This window comes from Charadrius vociferus, unplaced genomic scaffold, assembly GCF_000708025.1.
Source record: "Charadrius vociferus isolate BGI_N301 unplaced genomic scaffold, ASM70802v2 scaffold59, whole genome shotgun sequence".
Classification (NCBI taxonomy): domain Eukaryota; kingdom Metazoa; phylum Chordata; class Aves; order Charadriiformes; family Charadriidae; genus Charadrius; species Charadrius vociferus.
Genome location: NW_009661371.1, coordinates 2423524 through 2435977, shown reverse-complemented (window position 1 = coordinate 2435977; position 12454 = coordinate 2423524).

The following is a 12454-nucleotide window of genomic DNA, read 5'->3' as shown; positions in this document are numbered from 1 at the left end:
TGCCATGGAGTGATGTTATTTTCTATACCAGGTGTGAAACGAGCCTTGATAAAGGCATAGAGTCTCCATTCTAATGCTAAATGGTAATTTTTCTGAAATTTCCCAGTCTATTGTTAGCATATTAAAAAATAGTGGAATTCTTAGCAAGGGGAAAGATTATTAAAGGAAGGTAAATATACCATGGGACAGTTTGCCTCAAATTTTGTATTAAATATATTTTATTAATTAATATACTTATTATTAAATATTATGTTATTAATTATTTAATTTATTAATACACAATAAATTGTGTAAGTGTTTGTGAAAAAATGTAGTTTAAGAACTTTGAAACTCTGAAGATGTAATTCTCTTGTAATTAAAGGAGTCATTGAGACTGGAGGGAAGCTAGAGTAACTAGTAGTTATTTTTCGTCGTGATATAGATGAAAGGAGACACTTGCAGGGAGGAGAACAATGCTGAGAAAGAGACCTTTTTCTGCATGCTGACCAGTATAAAGGGCTTTTCTTTTGTCTGGAACCCACAGGTGGTGACAGTGGGGTTAGTTTCAAAATGTGTTGGAGTGCAGTCATGGTCAGTTCAAATCAGTCCCTCAGGATTTCATGCCATAATAGAGAGTACTGCCTACGCTGGGAAATGGATTTTGACATACATTTTGCAAATGCCTTTGTGTGCTACTGTGATAGTGTTATTAAAATCCTAAATTCCTCGTGTTGTGGAAAAGTAGGAATTCACAGCAACGTTGCCGTGTTTTTTTTATCTTTGGCACAGAAGCGATCATGTTGGTTTTATCATTTTTATCTCTGCAGTATAATTTTATATTAATTTTATACTGAAATTTGGTAACTTCTTTCCTGCCCTTTCTTAGAATTGGGTGAAAAAAAACCTTTAACTGTATTTCTTACCTATCCTGTCTCATGGCTTGAGAAGTGTGTTTAATTTTTTTCTTTGGAGAGTTTCTGCAGTTTTCTTTCTGTCCTTTTCCTTTGGTCTCAACCTATGCTTCCTTTGCCACCTTCTGTATTATGTACTTTAAAAGGTATAGGCATGTGGCCATATATTTACAAAACAAATATGAACGTGAATTTGCTCTTGGGATTTTGAGTTTGTTGTGTGTGTGGAGCTGAACATCTTCCTGGAAAAGCTGTGGCAAGGAAGAGCCATGCATAATGCTGATGTCAGTGTCTTTACATGAAAGCTGTTCTTCTCCCCTTCAATTGTTTTGGTTCTTTAAGTACCAGCAAAATTTGAATGGAATTTGCCCTTTTGACTTGTTCAACTTACTCTATTCTTTTGCTTTAAAGCTGTCTTTCTGCGTTACTAAACTTTCTTTTTCTCTTAAACTGGAGAGCCCCCCTCCCCCCCAAGTAGGCTGAGATGGCAGAACCATGATGACTTCAGAAAGGGTATTTTTTTGGCTTTGAAATTATCTTGGCAATTGATGTTACTTTTTATGAATGGGTGAATTACTCTAAGTTGGTGGAAATGGATCTTTACAGGATAAGAAAAGAGAGACCTTTGCATTGTGGGCTGTGAAAAGCCTGATGCTGTAGCCACTATGGTATTAGAATTGAGGGCAGCTTTAGTCTAAAGGACGGTAGCACTTAGTACCCATGATGTGTATCTGTTGCTTTCTCTGAAGGCTGAGCACTGATTTCTCCAGATGTCTCATTTTCCCAGAGTTTTGTGCTGAGTTTCCCCTTTGCTCCTTTTCTGCTTTTGTAATGAAATTGCACAGCATTGTGTTTCATAGTGCTCAGTCCATGTGTTGATATTCTCATAGCTTGTATTTATTATCACTAATCATAATAATTCAAGTCTTGGTCTGTCCTGCAAAGTATGACTAAGCAGCTACTGATTTTGATGTATTCCTTAGTGTTTTAAGCAGTGCCTAGAGAAGATGCCTATGGAACTTAGTGGAAACAAAGTACTCTTTTACAGAAAAGAAGGTAAAATAGCACAGGATTTAGTAGAGGATCAGTTTGCAGTTCCAGCTTTTTGAACTGCCATATAGAATAGCTCTTTATGATTGTATAGGAAATTATATATAAAATTAGAAAATAACGTAGAGGAAAAAAACTTATATTTGTTGCATTCTGTAGTTTTATTCTCATTCTGGATTTTATTCCGAAAACAAAACGAAATATTATTTTAGCTACTCTTTAGTCATGTCTTTCCAGGCCAGGTACAGTCTAACGTGCGTGCTGTGATCCTGCTATGACACAGGAGGGGTGGGAATCATTGGTGACCCGAAAAGCCCACTGTTGCTCTTAGAACAAGACAACTGAGCCTTCTCACCATTATTTCTAATTAGAAGAAAGGTAAATGCAGTTCAATTACAGAACAGATGGCCTGGCTCTCAGTACTTGTCTGTATCATTGTCCATTCTAACTGCAGTAGCATACGACATGTGGCGGTCCAGCAGATTTAAACTTGACAGACAGTTCATGAATGACTGTATGCGTACAGAGCACTAGGGTTGTCACTGGGAGTTGCGCAGCCAGTGTTACGAACCTTTACTCTTTAACCGGTGCAGCTAACCACAGAGCAGTAAACAGAATCCTGCAGAGGAGGAATGGGTGAAAGGGAGAAGGCTGCAGGAAATGAGACCATGATGTTGGCATCGGACAACTGACAGAAGAATCAGGAGATGATGTGAAGCGTCTCTTAAGGATTAGTTATGTTTAACTAAGGAATCGGTCTCCTTTGTCTTGACTGGAGGCTGCTTAAATAGGTTGCAGGAGTTAATACAGCCAACTTCCATTAGCTGCTTTCCTAGCACAAAAACTAGGCAAAAGCTCTAGGCGCTTCCTTGCCTTAATTTGTCAGCTTGGATTTTATATTACAAAGTATAGTAGTAGTAGTGCATGTATAAAGCAGTGCCTGATATTTTCTCCTGATAATGGCAATCTTTTGTCAGTAAAGAATACCATAGTTCTTATGGACAGTTTTCAGACACAGAGAAACCGTTTTAAATTGTCACGAGTTGGAAGAAAAAAAATGTGAATCTTACTGTTCCATCTTATAGCGCCTTTGGAGATTGCCTTTCTGGCAGGTGGAGAAGAGAATGCATAGTTAACTTGAAAGAATGTTTTGCCCCTCAATGAGAACACAGAAGTATTGGGTTTGTTGTTGTTTATTTTTTTCTAGAAATCTCTTTGCCTTGTGTATAAATCTTTTTGAGCATATTGCCCAGCCTAGCAGATAATTATTATAATCAAGTACTTGACAAGCATCCCCTGCTGTGTGGCAATCCCATTTTGCTCAGCTGCTGTCAAGAAAGAGCAGTTTATTTTTTTCCATGTAGGCTATTTATGAATGTATGTTAATGGTAAAGTAGCTTTACCAAGAGTTATTAAAGACAGCTCACTGTTCCTGAGCTTTGGCTGCTACTTACATGGTCACTGTATTCAATTATTTCTAGATGTACTTCCAATCCATTCTGCACTTCCTTCAAAACACATTCATTTTATATTGTCCCACCTGTGCTCCTGGTGCATGCAACGTGCATGACATTACCAGATGTACGTTCAGGCTGGGCTGCTGGAGCATTAGGTTACAGATGTGAAAGCAGCTCAAATGACAGAGTTGTGAATCTTAATGGAGCACAGAGCATGGTGGCTATGTCAAGATCATGTTTCTGTTTCCTGTCACAAAAAACTGTATCTGCGAAACACAGCAGTTGACCGCTAAAGTGTGCAGACCTCTAATTCTCTAAGTGTGCGTGTGTGGAGCTGGTGGGCCAGATGGACTACACTTACTTTGTGGTGGAGCAGGTGCTTTCCCACCAAACCCCATCACTCTCAGCATAATTTATTCTTTCATAAATTTCTGAAGTGTCTTTTTTACCACGTTATAAGAAGAATCACATTTTAAAATGTTATTTTCTTGCTTTTTTTTCCTGTTAAGATTGCTGTCCTCTCTTTACATCTTAGTTTTCACTTCTTTTCAGAAAAGTCAAGTTCTTTGATGGTAGCACACATGTATATTCATGGTGGTGGTTTTTTTTTCCCCCCCTTGGAATGCACTTTTTAAAAATGTCAAATTTTAATTCTTGCAGTTAAGACAGTGAGTTTCCTCCAACTGTGTGCTCCCCCAGCCCCCCCATCACTTCTCTGCTGGAATTAATTTGAGCTGCACAGTTGCTGTGCTTGCTTTAGGCCACGTGCTCTTCCATTATTCCCTAATGTCAATTCATACTCTTTAGCGTTTCCATCAGTTGATTTCAGTCCTGCTCCATGCACCATGATTGCGTCCTACCTGTAGGTCTGCACACTGAATTCTTTTAGAGTTACAGTAAATGGTGGATTTTTCAAGTTTGTAAATGCACAAATTAAGCAAGTTGCGTACTTTATGGTGAAGTTGTCAGAAGTTGTTGTGGAGTTATGCCGCAACGGTGTCTGTTGATGCCAGCTCCCATGATGATAAAGATCTGAAGAAGGTAGACCAGCCAGCTCCATCTTCCTTCTTGGCAGAGGACTCTGGCACATTGATTGGGGTCTCTCCTTTAAGAGATCACTTCATGCCTTTTCACCTTTCATGAGTAAGTGATCGTTAGCAATGACTAGTTATTAGTCATTACTAGTGTTCTCACAGGCTGAAGGGACCTTACTGTAATCGCCATGGACACAAGCATGGATGGACTTCAAGGATTACTAGATCATCATCAGTGGAGATACTGGCACTGCTCCACCATTTTCTAGCACACTATCAGAGGCTGAGGTTTCCCTTTTCTACAGTTCTGATCAATGTCAGCTTCGTACTCAGTTTCTTTTTTTTTTTTAGTGCTGAATGATGGGAGTCTGCAGACCCATTAGCCCAGCTTCTCAACTCAAGCTGGGACTGATGAGAAATGGGAAATTGAAAAGAAAGATTGGTATTGTTTATCTTGGCCAGAAGATGAACAAAGGGACACAGTAGAGGAATTCTCAAATAATGAATAGTTCAGAGTAGATATTAGGAGCTTTTCACTCCTTGTCTAACAACATAACTCCATTAAATTGAAAAGGCATAAATTGAAAAATGATGAGATAAAATTCTTCCTGAACAGAAGATCTGTAGCCATGGCTTGTCTTGGTGAATAGTTTAACATCTTTGGAGAAAGCTTGGACATTTATGTACATAACACAAGTAAATACAGTTCATCCAGAAAAGTTTGAGAAAGAATAAACCCCTGACCTTTGGTTATTAGCCTATTTAACTATTAAACTTATGTTGAATCCTTCATGGGTAAGGAGAAGAAAGGAGAGGGGAAGAGAGCAGTTAGTTTTATTGATGTGGGGTTCTTCTATCTTACTCTTCAGGCTCTGGCACTGGCCATTGTCCAGGAACAAGGTCCTGGACTAAAGACTCAGTCCTTCTGCTCCAGTCTGAAAGTTTTATATCTTTATAATGTTCCTCCAAAAGCTACAGTTTCACTTGGGAAAGAAGGAAGGAAAAGAAAAATGAGGTTATAATGTGGTGGGACAAACTAGGAAACAAGCTCTGATTCTGTGCAGTGGAACAAGATCTTGAAAATAAAATAACACCGATGTATTTACAAGCGAAGTGGAAACCAGTGGTGCAAAGTGGAAAGAGCACACACTGTAGCCCAGATATCCCCATCTCTCTACTGTATGCTCTCCAGTGTCTCTTGTGTGGCTGAAATATAATAGCTGTGTTGTGAAATTTTAGCTGCTGTGATTCCCGTTGGTGTAGTTTAACAGGAGCCAGGTCTCTGTAAGAAACTGTTTGTTTAAAAAGTTAAATGAAAAGACTGTTGCTATGTGTCTGCTGTACAGCTGCTGGTGAGGGGGAGCTGCCACTCTCTGTGGAGGTACAGGAAAGGATGGGACCAGGGCTAGGGATGAAATGACATGGCAGAGGTTGGGAAAAAAACCCCTATATTTTGGCAAGATGGTGAAATGCTCCAATAAAGGCAGCTGAGATTAACTAGCATAATGGACAGGTACCAATAGCATACATGAGAGATGGAAGCAATTGAGAGCAGAATCTCATTATTCGGCAGTTCCCTATCCTAACGTGTCTTTAGAGTTTCTCCAGAAAATGGAGGAACATTACACAACAATGAAAATTAAAGAGCTACAAATTTAGCACATAGATGTGACAAAACTGCAGGGATCCTTTTGGCTTAATAAGAATATCTGGTCTGTTTATAGTTTAAATACCATGCTACAAATGGTCTCATCCATTAGTTTGAGAAAAATGTAATGAGGAAATAGGGAATGGATTGTCTAAAAGTAGCACATGTGATAAAGTGATTTAGTATTAGAGACATACTGTCTGAATATTCAGGGAGGCCTCAATCCTCCCTAAACATATGGATATACAAATTCTGCATACACCAAGTTGGACATGCACTTCTTTTTGGAGTTGCTATGTTTTTAATTTTTGTTTCTGCAGAGCAGATACTGAAGAATGTTTCTACTTGCCAGCACCATCTTGCTTTTCTGATCGCTGAAGCTGAAATTCATTCCAGTTAGCTGTTTTGATCACTGAAGGGACTGCATTCAAAATGTTCAGAACCAGTCCCCCAAACAGAGTATTTTTTTTTTTTCCTAAGAGAAAGCAAAAGACTTCAGAGAATTCTGGAGCTGAGAAAATGGACCTAGCCATCTGGTTTTCATCATCTCCCACTTCAAAACAGCTCTGACGACTTCTGCTGTGTAAGAAGTACAAGAACAGTGTAGGACTGCAGTGTCCTGTTTGTGGGAGAGTTCCTTATCAGAAAGAAAAGGGATGCTTCCGTCTGTATCACTGATGTGGCCAATTTATACCCTGTCAGCCCTTCTCATTTCCTTCCCGGAACTTAATCCATCTGTTGCTTTTACTAATTAAACTTTGATGCTAGTACACAGTGTGCTTTCCTTAGATGTTACACTATAAAACTTAGCCACATTCTGTGCTGGTAGATACGCTTGAGCTATGCTGTCATACGATGTTCCTTTTTTTATGTGGTGTATTTTGCAGAGGCTTAAGGTTTGTCAGGTATTAGAGCATGCTATTTAAAAGCTCTCAACTCATGAAGCAAAAGGTATTGATAAATGAAGTAAAAGGAGTTTGTAATGGATCAGCTTTAATGAGCAGGGATCCACTTGTGCTACAGGTTTGTGGCTATGGTATTGGTTATTCTCTCCGCTTTCCCTTTGCTTTGACCTTGTTAGTTGGCTCTGGACTGTTCTGGCCTGGAAAGTTTTGTAATTTGGCATTTCTCAAGTTTTCAGCTGTGCAGTGGGTATCAACCAGCATGCCAGGCTGTTTCTGAGTCCCCATTTGATGAAGGTGCATCCATCACATTGTCAAATAAAATGCGCACGTAATGGACCATCTGGCTGTATGTCCTGATTGCAAGCATGCAATGTGCTGGTCTCGTGGCCATCGTGTAATTGGGGTTGTGCGTGAAGGCTGTATGAATGGAGATGGATCATAGGAGAAGGAAGGCTGGTCCACATCATGGTTTCATTGAGACATCCAGCCTGGCCTGCAAAGGGGATAGAGGTACTTCTGGCCCTGTAATTCTAAGATGGTGTAGTTAATGACCTAGATGTTGCTGTGTTTATTTGAAGATTTGCAGCTTGTGAAAGGGTGTGTGCACTCAATTATTTTCATAACTGATATGTAAGGCTTAGTTGGCATGATAATGCATATCAGGTCAATTTTACTGACACTGAACAGAGTTTTGATTATATGCACGATAAGCGTAATTCTCGTAATACTAATTAGAATTTGTAGTTTGGGAGCAGGAAGTGATTTATGGTAAGCTCTGTTTTAGATACTGTGAGTGTTTAAAAGCTGTCTTTAGAACAGCTTGTGTCAACTGTAGAGTGGTAGTGACTTCAGTGCTTCGACATAGGTGATGTCCTTTAACTTTTTGGGAATGGCTCTGCCACCTCCACGTATTCAAAGCTGGGCCATATGAATCATATTTGTAAAATATATAGCTAACTTAAACTGAAGAAATTGCTGGTTTAGTTACATACATTTATTGTGCACTCAGTGGGTTTTGTGTTTCAGACCAAATAAAGAACTAAAGGCTGCTTTTTTGTTAGACAGTATCCCAGATATATTGCTTTGTGTCATGCGATTTGAGGTTAAGATTTTTGCATGTTCTGTGCCTTTTGATCTCTCTGGTGATTGCTTATTGTTGCACATTGTAGTCTGCTAGCCTCTAAATTGTGAGACTTGTGTAGAGCAAAAATAGCTAGAAGCATAGACATAGAGTGTTGGAGAGTCAGGAAGCAGAATTGGTGTGTGTATGAAAAATTGATTTAGAAGGAAGGAGAGGAGAAATGTCTCTATACTTTGTGTCAGGCTTCATTTCCGCACCAATCATTACGAGATATATAGATCCCTTGCTAATTTTTTGTCTACAATGAACAAAATACAAAGATATTTTTTTTAAGTGCTATGAATACATTATTCAAGCTGTGAGTTTGGCCATGTTTTAAATTTTCCATAAAAGCAGAAATGAACTAAGAGAGCCCTCATCTGCTTACTTCCAAATATAAATTGGCTATGATTTATAAGACTCCAGTTACACAAAATATACACTTTCCTTAGGAGAGAGTTTATTCTTTTTAACACTTAGTGACACAACTTTTAAAGGGAATAACTGAAAGTAGTACAAGCCATGTTTCTGAGGGCCAAGCTAAGGTGTTCGATGATGATTAGAAGATGGTAGTAAGAGACTGATTTGGCATGTAAGCACATTAACAGAAATTCACAAGGGGACAGGGCAGTGGGGGTCAGCTTTCTGAAAAGATATCGGTGCCACAACCTGCAGATCATTCCCTGTAGGATTTGCAAAGTTCTGTGACTTCTGTGGTCACACAAACACCTTAGAAGAAAAAAGAAAAAATAAAACAACCCTCACCCCAACCAACCAACCACACCCCACCGCCCCATGATTCTAAATGGTGTCAGACTCCTTCAACAAAATGGTGAAGTCACCACCTTGTAGAGCAAGGAGCTGGGAAAAGAAGCTCATCTTTTTTGTCATCCTAGCTGCAGAAGGACGTGGGAGGATAGTCAGGCTCCAGTGTGTAAATGAGCAGTGGTCTGAACAGTGAAAGGCATTTGATATTTCTTAATATTTTGCAGACTATTTGAACAAGCCAGCAGATTCAGAGCCTTAGAGGTGCAAAGTGATAGAAACCTTTGCCTATCTATGCTGATGTGTCCTGTAAAGCTTGTCTTGAAGATGTGCTGTCGGATCTCACCATGCTGATCAAAACAAGAAACAAAAAACCATAGGGTGATGATGATAATGTTGCTGTTATCTGACCTACATTAGTACCATCAGCTACAGTCATTACAAAACCTGATTCTTAATGGATGTGAACAAGACACCTGTTTTTCAAGGGTGTGTGGATAAGAGTAGGTAAATGAAACAAATTTACTGTCACTTAACTCATTGACTCAGGAAGCAGTCAAAAGGATAAAGACTTGTAAAAGAAGTATGGGTAGAAGGAAGCCCACCACTAATTAAAGAAACAAACTGGAATTGCAGGTCAAAAGCTGATGCAACAAGGAATGCAAAAGAACCTGTCTAGCTTTGATCAGCTTGTTTGTTTTGGGTTTTTTGAGGAGGACTCCTTCCTGATTTATGGAAAGGTTGTGACCAGTCAACTCACTGCTTCAGAAAACAGCCATGTGTAATGCACATCATAGCCACAGCTGTAATACTAGTGTGGTAGGGAGTTGATTCTGCGTGGACCCTTTCTGAGACCTTCTCTGGGCTCAAGCAAAGCTGTACATTTTCTGAGGTAGTCTTCTGCTAGGGCTCTTTGGACCAGTAATTGTGTCTCAAAGGTTGCTTCTCCAGTGACAGCAGCCCTCCAGTTGGCCTGCCACGCTATCCTTCCCCCTGTTTTAAACCACCACATTTAACCCATGAGTGCAGCAGTTTATAAGGGTACTTGTAAGTGGCAATTTAGGCAGTCCGCACATGGTCTTTGTTTACTATAAAGGTACAATAACAAATCCTTTTTCTCTGACAGCAAAATCAATTTAAGAGATTTCTACCCTGACTGCTCATTGTTCCTTGCTAGTGTGGCTAGTGAATGAGGAAAAGAATTTGTGAAACAATCTGGCTAAATACAAGTAAAGGTTCTTGAGTTTTATTCTGTTGTCTGTTTCTTTAAGTGGAGGATTTAAGCTCTGCTCTTAGTGATCTTATTCACAACTTGGTTCCATAAATAGTTTTATCAGTCTACCTAGGAGTATTGGTTGGAGCATCATGGTTTGTGGGCAGGAAGTAGCAACTGAGAATGGTTTTGGGGATTGGAAAATGTTTGCACAAACACATGTAAATGTGTAGTTTCATCCTGTCTTAAGTCCGTGCCACTGCTGAAAGAGCTTTTGGGCTCTACCTGGACTGTGAAACCATTTGCCTTGGTGTCAGTTGCATCAGGAACTGACTTGACTGAAATCTAACGTTGCACCAGTAACAAAGTTTTTATTATGAGCTTTTACTGGATCATCTCCCTGATCTGACTCAAAAGTCCAGCTGCACAAACCTGTGTGCCACAAAGGAAGGAGCAGCCAGGTGCAAGGTTGCTTATTCACTTCTCTCTCTCCTTTGTATCATCCTGCTGTAATTTATCTATTAGAGCATGAGTATAGTCAAAAGATCTTTTTATCATTACTGTTCAGTTTTAAGGTCACACACCTACTCTGCATTCAGGATACGTATCGATCATTTAGGCCCAGTTAGCTAGTATATCACATTAGAGCTTTATAAATATAGTAATTGTGTTGATTGATCTAAGCAAGCAACTGAATTCTTTTAATTAATTTTAATTAATGTAATAATGCATGCGGCCAATAAAAGTCAAATTATCAATTTATTGTTCATAGTAAAGCATTCTAATGGGAAAAACGTCCTAAGCAACAAGATAGCCAGTACCTTGAGTCATACTTTCTAAACCTTTATAATTCTAAAATGAATCCTGCCACCAAATGTTAAAACATACTCCAGTGCAAGATGATTAAAGTAACATGTTCTTTACAAAATATTTCTTTATTTGTGTGATAGATATTCTATTAAACCCATGACTCCTTGCTTTGTGAAATTAGCACAGAATAGGGAAATTTTTGTGCTTTGGTGTTGCTTGGCAGACGTACTCAGACTCGGACCTGTGTAACTTACTAAAGTCAATGAATAAAAATGGATTTGTACTTAAACTCTTAACAGTGCATAGCAAGGTTTTAGCATGTGATAAAATCTAAAATTATAGCAGAGTATGTGAGCGGCTTTAATGAATGGATGGAGCTGCTTTTACTGGAAAGCAGGGGTCTTGACTTTGATGATTAAATAAGGCTTTAGTCCTGCAAATATTTCCTAGTCACTATGAAAATTAGTTTTCCTTCCTCAGAAATATGTTCTCTTTCCATTTCTGTTCTTCCAGTTTACATAGGCAATAAAAATAAATTATGTTCTATTTGGTTATATTTGCACGATGAGAAGGAAGGCAATACAGACCAAAGAGAGTGACAGAGTAGATGGTCCTTTTAGCAGATATTTTTGGTGCTGGAACCTAAGCTACCTGCTCCTAAAACACATTTTATAACCCTACTCTACCATGTAATAAGGAAGCATTAGCAGCACTGCTGCTTGCTGTGAATTCAGGCATGAACAACTGTATTTTGTGATGGTCTGGATCCTGTTGTTGTGTGAAGTGTGATAAGGGCATGCTGTCCAGGTTGGGCCTGCCTCCCACATTTCTGGATCCTGGCTAGCATCAATGGGATTTAGCTGCTCATGCTGTTTTTGCGGGAGGCATAGCAACAAAACTGAAGGTATGTCAGGAACTTTTGGGTTAAATAGGAGTGAACGGAGGCTCTGGCTAGCATCACAGCAGGAAATGCAGATTACTATACGGAGTGAAATGCCCTTTTCTTCCTGGATCTGGACTTGGCTTGCAGGATTATGTCTGGCTTTCAGAATGAAAGGCAGGAATTGCAGATTACTATACGGAGTGAAATGCCCTTTTCTTCCTGGATCTGGACTTGGCTTGCAGGATTATGTCTGGCTTTCAGAATGAAAGCGTGATGCTGTAATGTACTTAAGCTGTTTTCTCCTCTGGTGATTTTCATCTTTCTTGCTTTCTATAGATTGACTTAAAGCAGTAAATCAAAGATATGTCAATATTTTTGTTGGCAGGTTTGTTCATTGTCATCAGCTATATACATAGAAGAGCAGAAAAGGCAAAAAGCTAGAATCTTGTAATTGTTCATCGAGGAAAACATGTTTCCTGTCATTTACTTGTCTTGGGGAAGATACAGAATGTTACCAAAAAAATCAATGTGTTATTAAAAAGATAAAAATCAGTGTGATCTTTTATGAGATATTCTTGTGAAATGGGGTTAGTCTTATCTGATCTTAAAATCTTGTAGTTTATTAGGGCACTCGCAAGCAAAAAAAAAAGGCACTAAGAACAAAATACATTTGCTGAAT